Source organism: Ixodes scapularis, unplaced genomic scaffold (assembly GCF_016920785.2).
Source record: "Ixodes scapularis isolate PalLabHiFi unplaced genomic scaffold, ASM1692078v2 PGA_scaffold0__279_contigs__length_252992795, whole genome shotgun sequence".
Classification (NCBI taxonomy): Eukaryota; Metazoa; Arthropoda; class Arachnida; order Ixodida; family Ixodidae; genus Ixodes; species Ixodes scapularis.
This window is the reverse complement of record NW_024609835.1, coordinates 123,470,296-123,485,469: the sequence shown is the minus strand read 5'-3', so window position 1 is coordinate 123,485,469 and position 15,174 is coordinate 123,470,296. Positions and strand designations below refer to the sequence as shown.

The window sequence follows — 15,174 nt, the reverse complement described above, 5'->3', positions numbered from 1 at the left end:
ATGCAGAGGAAAAAAAGAAAAATCAACTGTGCACATCTACCATTTAGCATAAGCACCTTTTGCAATTCATTCTTGAGCACACTCAAATATCAGCTCAAGTTGCTCTTGTCTGAGAAGCCTTGCCCTGTTTTGAAAAAGAAAAAAGTAAAAAAAAAACTTTCACCTTTGTTCTTCTGGCATTTAATACGGATTTTAGTTTGTCAGCAGATTACACACAGCAGATATCACCGTGGCACGTGCAAGTCGAACGACCGATGAGGAATTGCTATTACAATAAAGCTTCCCATGAGAGCCAAAAGGAGGCTTGCAGGAGTGCACAAGAACATTAAAATGTGTTTGGCGCTTCCGGGGCTTGTTTTGCATTATGCGTAAAAACAGGGCGTTCGGCGACCATCTGATCGCAATATAACACTAAGGATGCCGATGTTTAGACACATAGAACGCAGGATGAAGACCTCGATCGTCCCTTGTAAGCTGTAGCTGTCATACTTTCCATCCAACAGCTTTTTAGCGTAATTAACCAGAACCAACACCGAAGAGTTCGCCACACCGTTTAATGCGAGGTCTGAATGGTTACAACATCATGTAAGCAATGTCAATAACAATGTTTGTAGCCGCGGATCGATAAATTACGGTTTAGATAAAGTACGCGTCATAGTTTCAACGCGCCAACATATTATTGTTGATAAGTACCTTTCTTTGGACCCGCGTACCTTCAGTTCAATTTGATGACAGCTGCACCAGTGTGAGAAAACCCGGCACGTCGAACACTTGCACACATATGAATATGGCAAGATTTCTTGGCTTCGACTGGCTTGAACACTTCCTTTGTAGCATCACCGTAGGTCTGGCTTGAAGTGATGATCATCTCGCACGCGGCAACAAACAGAGAACGACACGCTTTGTTTAATTTATACGCTACCGGTCTACGGGCGTCGCAAATCTATCCCCCTCTTGTTCGCCATGTTGGATCGATCGGAGCGCACCTTATATTCGCTGAAACTCCTCAATTGCGCCGAAATCCGCCTCGTGACCGTCTCCGGATGGAGTGTATTTTAATTAGATGTTTGAGTTCCCTGATAAACTCCTCATAGGTCGTCGCTGAAGCCCGTCTTGTGCTGGCTTCGAACTCCATCGCCACGATTTCAATAGCGCTCACAGGTAACACAAGTTCGACAGTCCTGTATTGTTCCTTTTGTGGCCGCTTCCATGTTGAAGACGAAAAGTCCCCTCAGACGGTGATGATCACTGCCTAAACTGAATGTTCCATCTTCGTCTATCTGCATGCTCTGTAGTTTACGTCCAAGTGCACTGGAAGTGGCACGTAGTCAATACACACTTTGCTGTTCCTTGCTAACCATGTAAACTGTCCTCCACAAGTCTCACGGAGATTGATTATTTCCAGGTTTAAGTTATCCGCCAGCCCACGTAATAGCTTTTCATTACCATCTTCCTTTCCGTCCAATTCCTCTAAATGTCCGTTGAAGTCTCCCATTATAAGTACTTCGGCTTCCTGAGCCATGCGCCTGGCACCTTCCTGAATGCATGCGACTAGCTGCGAGTTTTCCTTGTGTCTGGTTCCCTCCACAACCATGTAAACCACGCATACATTCACTGGTATTCGCACAATCTCCCCGATTATCCAGAGATGATCTGTGCATGTAATATCTTGCCTTGGATGCCATGCGGAGTCAACATGCCACAGAAAACCAACGCCCCCACCTTTTCGTTCTCCTCCGTCCCGATTACAACCCACCCAGCACCATCTAGGGTGAATTGGAGGCTTCTTTCAACCCATAGATGCGTTTCTGCAACTGCAAAGAGGGAAATGTTTTCGATTTCCATCTCGTATAGTTCTTCCCATTTTGCCTGTCGCCGTGCACCCTGAAGGTTGAGAAAACCGACCACCACTAGAGCAGACTTCCGCTTGCGTCGTCGACGCTTGTTGCGAAATCTGTTCCTTTCGTGTATCAGTGTTAACGAGTCTTGATTCCGATTCCTATCGTTGGTCCGCCTGGTCGTATCACTTCCTAATCGCTGTGCCGGAACCGCTATCCCATCATCCTTTGGCTGCCCTTGCCGTACTTTCCTTGCGGGTGATACAGCGATGGGTGTAGCATGTCGGGATATTGAAATGTTGTGTCTGTGATGGCGCCTGCCATCACAAACACGGTCTCCTTGCGCCCTCTCTTGGCTATTCTCAGCAAAACTCAGTAAAATAATAATTTCAGCCACACTACTGCCGAAATCCTTAAGTTCCCCGAGATATCTATAGAGGGCACTAATACACTCTTATTCAATACCTACTTGAACCTCAGGATTGTGCACTTCTTATTCCTGGGCCCGATATAATATTGTTGCATTGGGTCCTATGGGCCACTTTGACAATATTTTTTTTTTTTAATTTATCCTCACTAAAATGAAGAATCGTAAAGTTCTTGAGGAATATGGTAGCTGCCGACTCACAGCAAACACCGCAGTTAAAACTTCAGTATTTTAATTTATACTTTTTTATTCCTCTAGACCAGGGGTGGCCAAACCGCGGCTCGCGAGCCGCATGCGGCTCTTTACAGGTCCAAGTGCGGCTCGCGGATCCCTCGTAAGTGGACCCCCCCCCCCCTCCCTCGCCCCTTTCCGCGTTCCCCCAGGAAAAAAAGAAGGAATTTCAGGCAGAATAAAGTATGGCTCGCGGTTTGGCAGCCTTGTACCCCCATACGTACTGTCGTACAGCCTTGTCCACTCATACGTGCAGTCAGACTCCGAACCAAATTTAAATTTGCCCCCCCCCCCCCCCCCCCCCCGCGGCTCTAAGAAGTTTCGTAGTTTCGTTTGCGGCTCTTAGGCCGGTTCAGCCTGGCCACCCCTGCTCTAGACTTTCAAATTCGGCCCGCTTTTTGCCCCTGTAAAGTTAGCACTCCGCTATGCACCAAGAAGCTTGCGGCCAAGCTACCTTGACAATATGGTGGCCAAATTTTTACCCCTTTGTTTCTACGTGCGCGGAAACTTATAGACAAGAAATTAAGGTATGTTTCACAATAGTCTTTCTACGGGGACTGCATTTATCAGAATGTGATACTAAGGTGACTAGCCCTCTCTATTCAACCGTCGTTTAATTTTAGAAATTCAGATAATACCAAGAACTGGGACTCCACCACTCTTAAGGCCACTTCCATGCAACTTTTAAAAATTCTAATTAAGGAGAGCCTAACTGTGATCAAACATCTTGATTTTGAACTAAAAACTGTCGTTGCCGCACTAACCGAGGAGGAGGTTAGTGACCTTAACGTATTTGCAGATAAAAAGCTTGATGAGTTGAAAATTGATAAGGCAAAAAAAGCGCACCGTGATGGCCTTTACCTGTCAAAGGTTAACAACGATAATATATTGCCTTCCCTGAACAGCATGCCACATGTGGCTAGTAGTTCTAATGAAACAAGTGATTGTGCAGTAATTAACCTATCTGACACTCCCCTGACCTCTACGGAGTGTTCAGTTTTATCTAGAGGCTTAAGTTTCGTACCCACCCCACATGCAGCAAAAGAATTTGAACTTTTAGATGATCCACAGCAGTTCTCCCGGCGGTTACACCTTCAAACGTATTTTAATGGAAAAGAAGGATGCAATGAAACTATGGGTCTTGATAGCACAAAGTTGAAGTCATACTGGACCCCGGACTCAAGCAAGACCAGCGTGTACATAGATAATTATGTACAAGCTATACGGAATGATATTTTTGATTCGCTTGCTAAAACAACCACAGAGAGGGATAATTTGTCTAGACGGGAACAACAGGTCCTTAATAATTTGAAGTCTAGGGAGGACGTCATTATTCGTCCTGCGGATAAGGGTGGTGGTGTTGTAATTATGAACAGGGCCGACTACATGCGGGAGGTATTGACCCAGTTTGAAAATCCAAATTTTTATCTTCGTCTACCTGACGATCCTACACAGCGGTTTAGTATTATAATTAACAAAACACTTGAAGATCTGCGTGATTCCAATAAAATTTTACGGCGATCAATATAATTACCTTCAGTCAAAAAACGTTCATCCAGGTGTCTTTTATATGCTCATCAAGGTTCACAAGCCCAACAATCCAGGGAGGCCCATTATATCAGGCATAGGCACACCAACCGAACGAATTTCAGAATTTGTAGACCACGCTATTAAACATATACCCCCCACTACAATCGTACGTAAAGGACGCCACACACTTTCTTAATCATATCGACCATATGAACGGATCCGGCTTAATATCACAGGAGAGCATGCTGGTCACTATCGATGTGAGCTCTTTGTACACTAACATCCCACATAATGAGGGACTGGCAGCCGTAGAGGAATTCCACTTCCTCCACCCTTCGTCCCTCGCAGACAGTAGCTGTATTCCGCGCTTATTGGAATTAATTTTAGACTGCAATAACTTTATGTTTGATGATGATCATTATTTGCAAATTCAAAGCCGCGACCATGGAATCGAGAATGTCCCCAAATTGCGCTAATATTTTTATGGGCAAGTTTGAGGAGACCTTTGTGTGGACTTACGCCAAGACTCCCGCCATATATCTTCGGTGTATTGACGATATATTTATCATTTGGAATGACACTGAAGATGCACTCCTCTCTTTTCGAAGTTACCTCAACGGTTGTCACCGTACAATTAAATTTACCTGTAATTACTCAGCAAACTCTATGAACTTTCTCGACGTTAACATTAAAAGGTGGGAAGCCATTTGATAACGGAGCTGTACATATAAAGCCTACAGACAAACGTCAGGTTCTACGCTATGATAGCCACCACCCGAAATGTCAAAAAAATAATATACCTTACGGCCAAGTCGTTCGGTTGCGTAGAACTTGTTCTACAAAATCGAACTTTAAGAAAAACGTAACGTCCTTGAAAACACACTATTCAAAAGAAAATATCCTGCATCTATTCTCGACGACGCCACAAGAAAGGCATCCGCTCTGGAACGTAGCACACTCTTTGAATCCACACGACAGCTTCACTCCAACGAAACAAGGGTGCCGTTGGTTATAACTTATAAACTACTATTCGAACCTATCAAGTCTGAATTCCATATTGAAACGCCATTTTTAAAAAATATTTCCCGAATCACCATTTGTCACATTTCGTAAGCATCGGAATCTTGGGAGGATGTTATGTCTTTTGTATATAAAAAAAACCTAATTCATGCGGTGGTTGTAGTCCTTGCCTTAACACTCCTAGCCAACTTTGCCCGTTCGTTTTGACCGCTGATAAAATTTCGAGCTACGCATCAGATTTCTACGTAAATATTAAACAGCATATCGACTGCAAAACCCCTGACGTGATAAATATTATTAACTGCACGCTGTGTAAGAAGCAATACGTAGGAGAAACTAAAAATTCTATGAAAGAGCGATTTTATGGCCACAAGTCTGACATTGTAAATAAAGGACAAACACCAGTAGCTAAACACTTTAACTCCGACGGCCACGACATTCATACGCACCTAAAAATTATCCTCGTGGAAAGCAGTTTTAAAAATGACATTACGCGCAAAAATAAAGAGTCCTCTTATATATCTAAATTAAAAACCCTAACCCCGCTTGGTATGAACATTTCAAAAAGAAACTTATATAGGCTGTTGGAATTTTTTAGTTTTTAGTATACTGCAGGCAAACCACCCCATCGCAGAGGAGAGCGGGGGAGTGCTAAAGCTCTTTGAGGGGAGTACTAGAAACATTGGGATGTGGGGACATCGCCCGCTAACTTTTCTCCTCTTTTTTTTTTTTTTTTTTGCTGGGAGGAGGGAGATTGAGCTGGGAGGCGTTTTAAGGAGTATTTCTCGGTATTCTATTGAGCGGTGCCACCCACGTGTGACATTTCTGGTGTCCGTTTACACACACTTCGGGCTTATTTATGACCTTAGTTTGCTTCGGCGTTATACTGGATTAGGCTCACTCGACTTGACCCCTGTATGTTGTTATTTTTCTGGATCTGGAGCTCTAACTCTAACGTGACGGAGGCCGTTGCCTGTGATATATTTTCTTGGTTTCGCTAACGAGTGCCGCGACCGTGTTCCCCTTAAAACTACCACTTTTTTTATGTGTGTTTTGTTGGAATGTAGTTTTTTCATGCTCAAGTGTTTTTACTTGTACTCTTATATATATGACTTTTTTCTTTCGCCTTTTTCAATGTTCCTCCTCTCCTTTGGTCTCTCTAAAAACGCTTTGCAACTGTATTTTCTGCACATTTGAAGAAGGGAAGTCTCTTCCCGAAACGTCGTGTCTTAAAGCCTCTACTGTTGTTCAAACATTTTTCCACGTTTACGACTTTCTTGGTGAAGACTTGTTCATTAATACAGTTAAACTAATGATGATGATAGCTTACTTGCCAAAAAAAGAAGTCTCGGTGCGGACTTTCCTTTCGTCAGGACTGGATTCGGCGCTGTAGGCGTTCTGTCTAATGCAAATGAGCGGAGTGGAATGTAATCCCCCTAGTAAAGTATTTGGCCAGACGCAAACGGTGAAAGGGTGGGAGCAACACCTCCTAGAAGACAAGGCCGTAGCGCTCTCCTCGTGACGTCGCAAAGGAAGGCCATTGCGGGCGCGCGTCGAAGCGCCGAAGCGAAGGCAACGCACGTGGATCGACCGTCGCAGCGGCGTGTTTTTAGTTACACAAGCGTGTTTAATTAGCTAAACTTCCACTGCGCTCATAATGAAATCTCGGAAGCTGATTTTATTACTCGGGAAAAGTATTGCGGCGTCGAATTTTCGACGTTAAATGGAAGAATGCTGCACGTGTTTAGCATTGTCACAAGATATGTTGAGTTCATTCGTAAACAGCAATATTCCTAGTGGCGTAATTATTCCTTGAAGATGAATGATTTTATGAGAAGTAATTATAACGAAATGACTAGATGCAGTGATAGCGAATTAACCACATCCTTGCGTGAAATAAAAACGTCGGAAATCATCACTGAAGACGAGTGGTCTAATTCCTTTTGTCTCGAACTGATTTTTTTTTTTTTGCATGCGTAAATGCAAAACGTACAGCACCAAATGCTTGCCAATACAATGTTTACAAAAGTAGAGAACATTTATGCGAAAGACTGCATGAAGCTTGTCAGCTAGAATGTAGCTAAAATCTTATTTTTATTCCAGTAAGCTATTAGGTAAATGGCTACCTTACACTGCAACAAAAGCTTTAATAGAAGAAAACTTGTGCACTTCATCACATGCCTGAAACAAATTGTGAAGATTTCTAACAAGCCAGTTAGGTTGTCATAAAAACTTAGTTGTAACTAGTTTGGTACAGCGTGTCTATTGCTTCTGCCTACTTCAATACATTAGTCGCATTATATCAAAATATTCGTGCTTGGCAGCAGTGACAAAGCCCCAATCCAGTTTCTTAGGCAAATCGCAGTGTTCTATGAAAACTCTGAAAAAAAAAATTTTTCGAGGTACTAAAAATAGCACTCCAATGTCACCTGACAAGCCTACAAACTTCAACTGAATCTGGACAGCATCACAATCTCATAAGTAGGTTTTCTGCTTAAAGGTAAATAGTTGGAGGATCGTTCTGCCCATGACTTGCATTCAGCACTATAAAAGTAAATTGTAAATACTGCATTTCTCACCTGAGACAGTTGGGGAAGAAAACCGCTCGTCTATCCAATGGTTCTCACGTAGCCGCGCATGTGCATTTCACATGCTGTTTTGTAGCTCTCCAGACGTGACATGCACGACACATACTGCATGTCGACTTCAATGCCGTATCACCACCACAATACTCGAGAAAGAGCACACATAACACAGAATAATGTGGCATAAACCTTGAGCACATATATTTTAGATGCACAACCATACTGTCTTCGCTCTGCAATAAAGGGCTTGAGTTCTTTGGTTGGGTGACTATCATGATAAACAATTATAATGTCCATATCACAGTTGGTCTTCAACAGAATATCACAAATAAAGTATAACACCGAGGTGCCTCCAATGTGATGGAGGTCTTCACAGGTGCAAAAGCCAGAAGACTTATCACTGAGTGGCAGTTGAATCGGAAGACTTGTGGCGAGCTTGCGCAGGTCCAGTGATGGTTGATTTGGCTCTAAGAGTTTCTGCTTTCCTTTTCTTTGCCTTGGCATTCGCATCAATTATCTTATCATTTAACCTGCGGCACAGATTCTTCAACATAATGTTTGTGCTACACCATAAAATATGCTTAAGCACCTGCTCGCTCGTGTGTCCGTCTCCACAGGTGTCAAAGTCCGAGAATTCGTCGCTGGCTAGAAGTTCAACAGTGAGCTCTGTTGCTACCTGCCGCTGGTTTGGCATCTGCAAAAACTCTGGCTGCTTCGACAGTTGGACAACAACAACATAGTTGTTTGCAACTGCATTAACAACAAACGTTGTTGGATGGATGAGTCCTCCCCTGTCAAGTTCTCTCACAAGGTCGTAGTGCTGCTGCATGACTGAAACCGTGATTGTTTTGTCTATTGACAATGCAGCCCTGCATTTCTCACAGTTCAGCTTTTTCACAGTTGCATACACAGCATATCCTGCTACATAGACAAGGACCGGGATGATGTCCTTTATCTGTGACAACGCTTCCGCAGTTACTACGACGTTGCAATTGGGGCGTGGGGCATCCGTGCGTTTGAAGAGATCTTCCCATTGCTCGTCTCTTTTGCTGCCACTTACGGAAGCTGTGGCGATCTTTGGCAGAGTGCTTTGCAGCCGCAGTTTATGCTCAGCTTCAAAAATTTGCCTTATGGACACATGATACTGTGATCCAGCCAGCCGTCTGTACTTTCCAAAGCGCTCTTCCAAGCTGTCCGTCTGAATCTTTCCCAAGAGAAAGTAGGACAGCTGCAGTTCTTCGAAGCAGTACCTGGCGACCTCCAAGAGTGCATAAGTCGTCTGGTGGAGAGCAGCATGGGTCTCCGGGGTTAGCTTGCCTCCGGTAAAGTCTGTACTCTTCCACTCTTCGAGCCAGTCCAGAAAGTTGTAGAGAAAATCCACCTTCGGATCATCCATCGAAGGAAAGAGAGGTTTTTGAAAGTCATCCCTTTTTGCCATTCCTTTGCATGGTGTCTTGACATTCATAATGTTCCACCATTTCACTATGATTTCGATGAAGCTTGCTGTTTCTTCACAGTATTGGAGACTTGTGTTCGATCCAAGTGCACGAAGGGCATGGGGCAAGGACTCATGGAAGATCTGCAAAGCAAGCTTCACATTTTGCCGTTCAATACTTGAGGGGTTCAGAGCCTTCCTTGACAGAGTGTAGCCAAACCTCAGCACTTGCTCGCATTCCAAGTTGTGCGCATCTCTGATGGTTTCAAAAGATGCTCGCAGCATGCGCCGCTGCCTTGTCGGCTCACTCTCAAACTCTGGGTAGTAGAAACAAACTTTGTCATCTTGTTGGTTGAGCCAATTGTTGCGGATACACTTCAGGATGTGCACTGGATCTATCACAAAAAACAGTGGCCTGGAAGGATCAGATGGGTGTGGATACACAATCCGTGGTTCTTTGGGTGGTGGTGTAACGAAGTCGGACATCGCCTTTCTGTTCACCGCATTGTTATCACTCACGACACACACAACCCTGTAACCGATGTTCTCCAGCTCACAAATCACGTCTCTCAACAGCTTGTGCAGAAACTTCGCGTCCGCTCGGTGCACAGGGACGATGTGGGCAACTTCCTTGAAGTTGGACGTGATGCTTTGAAGCATAAAAACAAACGCACTGTTGGCTGGTTCCGTGGAGTTGAGCGCCACGCCGGTGATGTTTCCGCCTTTATAGTCAAAAAAGGGCTTTATGTGAACCTCATCCACCATAAGTGTCACAAAACGCTGGCGATCATCAAGGTCAAAGATCCTCTTCCTCATATAGCTCAGGAATGTTGAACTTCGATGCTCGTGTTGAGGATTCATGTCGTACGAGGAGCAGATTGAACAGATGGTCACCGGGTGTGGGAGAAAAATATTACCACTGCTGCGGACATACTTGTAAGCATGAGGAGATATTGTAAAAAAAATACAACAAAAAATCATGAAGTCGACTGAGTAACGCCTTTGCTCCTTCTTCTTCGATAGTAGCGCCAACTGCTCGTTAAGGAACTGAATGGCATGAACTTTGTCTTCTGCTGGTGTCGTGGACAACTGGCCAAGTAGCAGATGAATGGTCTCGAATATGTCCTCATCTGCATCCCGGGTGCTTAAGCTGTCGTCCCACAATTCAATGCTCTCTAGGAGCTTGATTAGTGCCTTCTTGCTGTTGACGCTAGCAGGAATCTGTAAACTGGATCCTAGTCTCTTGGTCGCCGTTTTCCCAACGTGGAATGTACACTCTAAGAAAAAAGGGAGGAGAAAGGTAGCAAAAGCGAGTGTTCCTCCTTGTTGCGGACAAGTTGCCCAGAGAAGGGAGGAACGGCAGTTCAGATGACGGGAGGAGGCCGAGTTGCTCCTTGTTCAGTTGGCGCAGGGGTAGAACATCGCGCTACTGACCAAGTGGTCAACGGTTCAATCCCCAGAAAAGTTTTTTTTTTTTTTTTTTTTTTTTTTTTTATTAAAACACACATAAACAAACCCAGATCGATGAAAGGAAAATTAAAGTCCTTATTATTCTCCGAGACGTTTTCCTCCTCCAGGCAGACCGGAGAAAGCTTTCGCCCTCCCGACTCATCTTCTTTCGGTTTCGTTTTTCGAGCACATCGCGCACGTTGTTTAATAAATTAATGTTGAGTTGATTGAGCTTCAGCGGCAGCGAAGGCCGCCTGTAATTTTGTCTTCTAGTCCAAACGTGCAGAACATTTCGGTTGCATTGACGTTTTTACCACTAATTTTATCAAACGAGCTAACGAAGCCGCTAGAAACAGCGAAGTTCCGGAGCAGTGCCAGCAGCGCTACATACACTGGGTAAGACGGCCGTCTCCGATTTGCGGGACACACGCGGAACTACAGCAGCGAAACCACGAGGAACTGTGTCGACGTTTTCGACGTTATGGAAATCGCGGGAACTGCGTCCAAGGAAGGCAGGTTTTCCTGCCGGCTGCCTGGGTGCCTTCCGTGCTGAGTTCGGTTCCGTTGTCCCCTGCCGAGTGCCAACCGGCGTTCAACGTGATTCTTCTGCGTGTCAGCAACATCGTCAACGTGGTTCTGTATTTCTTCGTGTCAGCGACATCGTGATGGCAGTGTCGTGGGTTGTGAACAGAAGACTGGAATTATCGCCGATGTGACCGTGTGTTCGCGTATCAGTGGTGTAACAACAAGATGAGATGACGTAAACTGTCGGGCATTGATGCCGCTGGTCGGGCCGTTATCGGAGGGGCCGGGGTGTCGCAGGATCACATTCCGCTTTACATTAAAGAGTTTAAAACCACTTGAGGGATTAGGTGCAGTCGATCGACGTGTGGATAGTCATGTTGGAACGCTGGTCTGAACGGTGAGCTCCTATCGTACAGTGGCCAATGAGACTGTCGGTCCCCGAGAGCGATTGCGCTCTGGGGAAAAGACAACACTACGAAAGTATGACGGAAAGTACGTATATTTATAATGGAAGTTGAGCATAAAAAAAAAAGACAGGCAAAATCGAAAAAAAAAACAAAAAAAAAACAACGCTATCCTTTATTTTACTGTTTAAATATATTACGGTTCCTGTAGAAACTGCCCTCTAAGTGGCGCGCTGGCATGAGCGCTAGAAGGTTTCGAGCTCGCAACGGCGCAGCTCCGTACACTTAACAGTTGTCGCAAGTCGCGGCTTTGACTGCATTCAAGTTGATCGAAAAGCGATTTCTGTGCCCGTGAAGCATCACTTCCAGCTGAGTGGATATCCGCTCTACAGAGATTAATTCAAGACGGCAATTGCAGCTTTGCGCGAACAGCACAAATAGAAAAACGAACACTACAATATAAAAACTGGCTACGAAGGGCCATGCGGGAAAACGAACTCATGGCTTGGAACCACATTGGAGCGGCTCGATTTATTGGCTTTCAAATAATTATGGCATGATCGAGCGTCTTCTTTTTAATAAGAGATTCATCCCCTGAGCCATTAAAAATAGCCTCAGATGTATGACATTGCTGGAAAGAAATGAACATGTTCGGAATATTTTTTTTTTGCTTATGGAGTCACCGAAAAATTCCGTACGTTCAAAACGACCACTATAAAAGACGGAAACGCAGGGCTCGGTAGTAGTGATCGGGGTTGTGTGCTGTTGTATTGATGATTGTATGTGCGATGCCTGTGTATGCGTTCAATATATGTTGACCTGATGTTTGTAGTGTGCGCAACGTGTCTACATGTGTTAGAGATTCCGAAGAAAAGGAAACGTAATTGTGGCGTAAGGAAATAAAAATATTTTTTTGTAAAACATGAATTGGGCGGTACCTAGCGCCGCCTAGCCTAGCTACGTGCGATTACTCTGCTTGACCCTGCCATCTGGTGGCAAGCGATTTAACATCCTTTTACGCTACGCGGCTACGCCATAATTTCGTGTTACCGTGTTGAGATAAGCCAAGAGGTTGCTTCGGATTTGCTTATTTTTGAGAGCGGCTTTTGGTTTTGCGGGCGAATGATTTTCACTCCTCCGTGATGTGCGGTTGAGGCAACGGTTGACGAAGGAATTGTGGCTCGAGGAATAGCAAAGGTAGGACATAAAGTGCGCGAACTGAGTGCCGGTTGTCTCCGTTGAACATCGCAGTGCTGACGATGAGAAGACTGAGTGACTGCATGCTTTCGAAACGTAAGTTTCTTTACCTGCGGGGGTAAAGAAACTTCGGAAATAAATACAGTTCGCGGAAAGCTCGTGTTCCGTTTTTATTTCCTGCTCCTCTCGCTTCGTGCAATAGACTTAGTGTTCTCGTTAAGCCTTACCGAGCTCGATTTGCTCGATTTGTGGCCGCCATAATGAGATGCAGTCGACGGAGGAACTTTTCCTCCCCTGCTTAAGGGACGAAAGTTTCTCCCTTTCTGAAGGAACATATGTGTCAAGAGCGTTCCTCCCTTTAGGGAGGACTATACTGACCCTTTTTTCTAAGAGTGTAAGACGCAAATCAGCATTCACGACAATTGAATACTTGATCCATGGTGCTTCATCATGAACAATGTGCACCAAAATTAGGCAATTGTTGCTTTCTATAACATGCCAAAATCCAGACTTCTTGCTTCTTAAGTAGTCAGTTACATCTTTTATGCCGAGAATCCTATCGGCCTCCTCCTCAGCTTGGAACAGGTCCATAGATTCTGCAACTGCAGTTTGGAGAGCATCGGCTTCCAGGCGTACTCTTCTGGCCTCTGGATCTTCTCTCACATTTACATCAGTAGTCGACAAGTAGTTGGGGCAGTTGCGGAATTTGTGCGGCACAGCACCTTGGCGGAGTCGAGGGTACTGTAAGGGTACCGTTACGGTGCACCCTGTAGCAGCATCGGTGTGCGATGTCACTCGAAGAATGTCGCTGTCAGCAAAATGGAGCTCGCACACCTGGGAAAAAATGTTGCCTTTGTATAAATAACAGCTACTTGTCAGCATCTCTTTAATTGGTCCCACGGATCACGTAACGAAGAGATGTCCCAATAAATCTATATTAGGCAGACACGCATGCGACCATTTTTCACATGCACGATTTTTACGCGCGCATATATGACGCTTATTACAAGCATACAACCTCTTTTAAACGCTCTACAGCGTCCAAAATTTGGGGAAAACTTCTGGTTGCCGAAACGAGCTATAAGTATGGGCCTGCGAGAGCAATTTCACGCGCAACGCGTGCTCTGTTTGGACAGACTCTCAGCTACCGGCCGTATTCTCGTCCTCGAGGCAAGCTGTTTAACGTCATCGAACGCTACTGTCAACGGGCGCTGAGCACCAAAAACGCACGACGCATGCCTTCAGAATTAAACTCCGACTCACAAGTTTCGTGCAGCGCTGGCAAAGGCAGCACGCCTTTGCCAGCGCTGCTTGTAGCGTTGTTTGTGAACGCGAGCACGTGGCTTTAGGAAATGTCTTCCTTGCACAAACGCTCGTGCAAACATAAATCTTACGGCGTTCTAGGAAGCTCGTCAACTGACTTTGATCTATACTCCTTTCACCCTAAAGCTGAGACTAGAAGTTCCGCCTTCAGCGCGAGCTTTCTGCACTTGCTAACACAAGTGTGAACGCACAGGAACGCGCAACCAAAGCACTGCGGAAGCCAGCGAGGTCGTGCTGAAAGCGAAACTTCTAGCCTCAGCTTAAGGGTGAACGGAGTATAGCGCTGCACACAACTGGTAACATCGAGGGGAACTCGAGAACCTCAGAAAGCTGACGAAACTGTGCAAGAGAAACGGCAATTCGAAACAGTGGGGAAGTTCTCACCCTGGAGTGTCGCGAGACAACGAGATTCTCCCGGGGAATGGCTCGTATCCACGACCGCCGCTGGTCGCCGTCTTCGGGAAATTTGAAGATGTGCACTGTTTCGGTGTTCTTGTAGTTTCCCCGACAACCCGGAACGCAGCACTTGTTCGGCATGCCGACCAAACAAACGTTCGCGCGCGCGCGCGGACAGTTTACGGAGACGAGACGAGGCACTCACGAGGCGATCACGGCGAGCACACGAAACAAAACTAACTGCAACGGAAAAGTTTGAACGCGGGAGCAGCGGGAGCAGCGGGAGCTGGCTGGAGCAGCTGGAGCATGCGCGTTCAGTGCCACTCCGCGCGACGCCAGCCACGCCAGCGACGCCGGCGCGCCGGCCCACCGCACCGCACCGCTCGAGATGGGCGTTTTCTCACGTCGATGCTCGATGGTTTTTCTAGCCTAAATGGCCAGACCTTTAAGCAGCACAAGCCCAAACTATGCGTATAGTCTGTCGTGACACATGCTTGTTTATTTTTGTACTCGACCCTTGTTGTTAAAGTTTTGAGGTACGTGGACAAGCCAGTGCTGGGAATCTCGACGCTACAAACTTCGGGGATCTTGCTTGTGTAGGAGTCAACACGCTGTTACAGCCAATAAGTGCGCGCGTACATCGAGCTCGCACCTTTACCTTAGTGGTAGTCAGGAAGTTTGTTACCTGTTTTGTGCGTCCGTTAACAAAATTGCCTTTTTTCAATTGCTGCTTTTCTTAATACGCCTGAGCACGCGAGGTAAAACTGGACGACGCCGTTGAAAAGCTAAGATCAAACACATCTCATCCCTTTAT

General features: G+C 45.5%; 2 pseudogenes; both read right to left on the bottom strand.

The window, feature by feature from the left end:
- Positions 1-7,745, bottom strand: part of LOC121837300 — a 105,855-nt pseudogene extending 98,110 nt beyond the window's left edge.
- A 641-nt stretch (positions 7,746-8,386) lies between these two features.
- LOC121837298 lies at positions 8,387-13,523 on the bottom strand (annotated as a pseudogene).
- Positions 13,524-15,174: the final 1,651 nt, after the last annotated feature.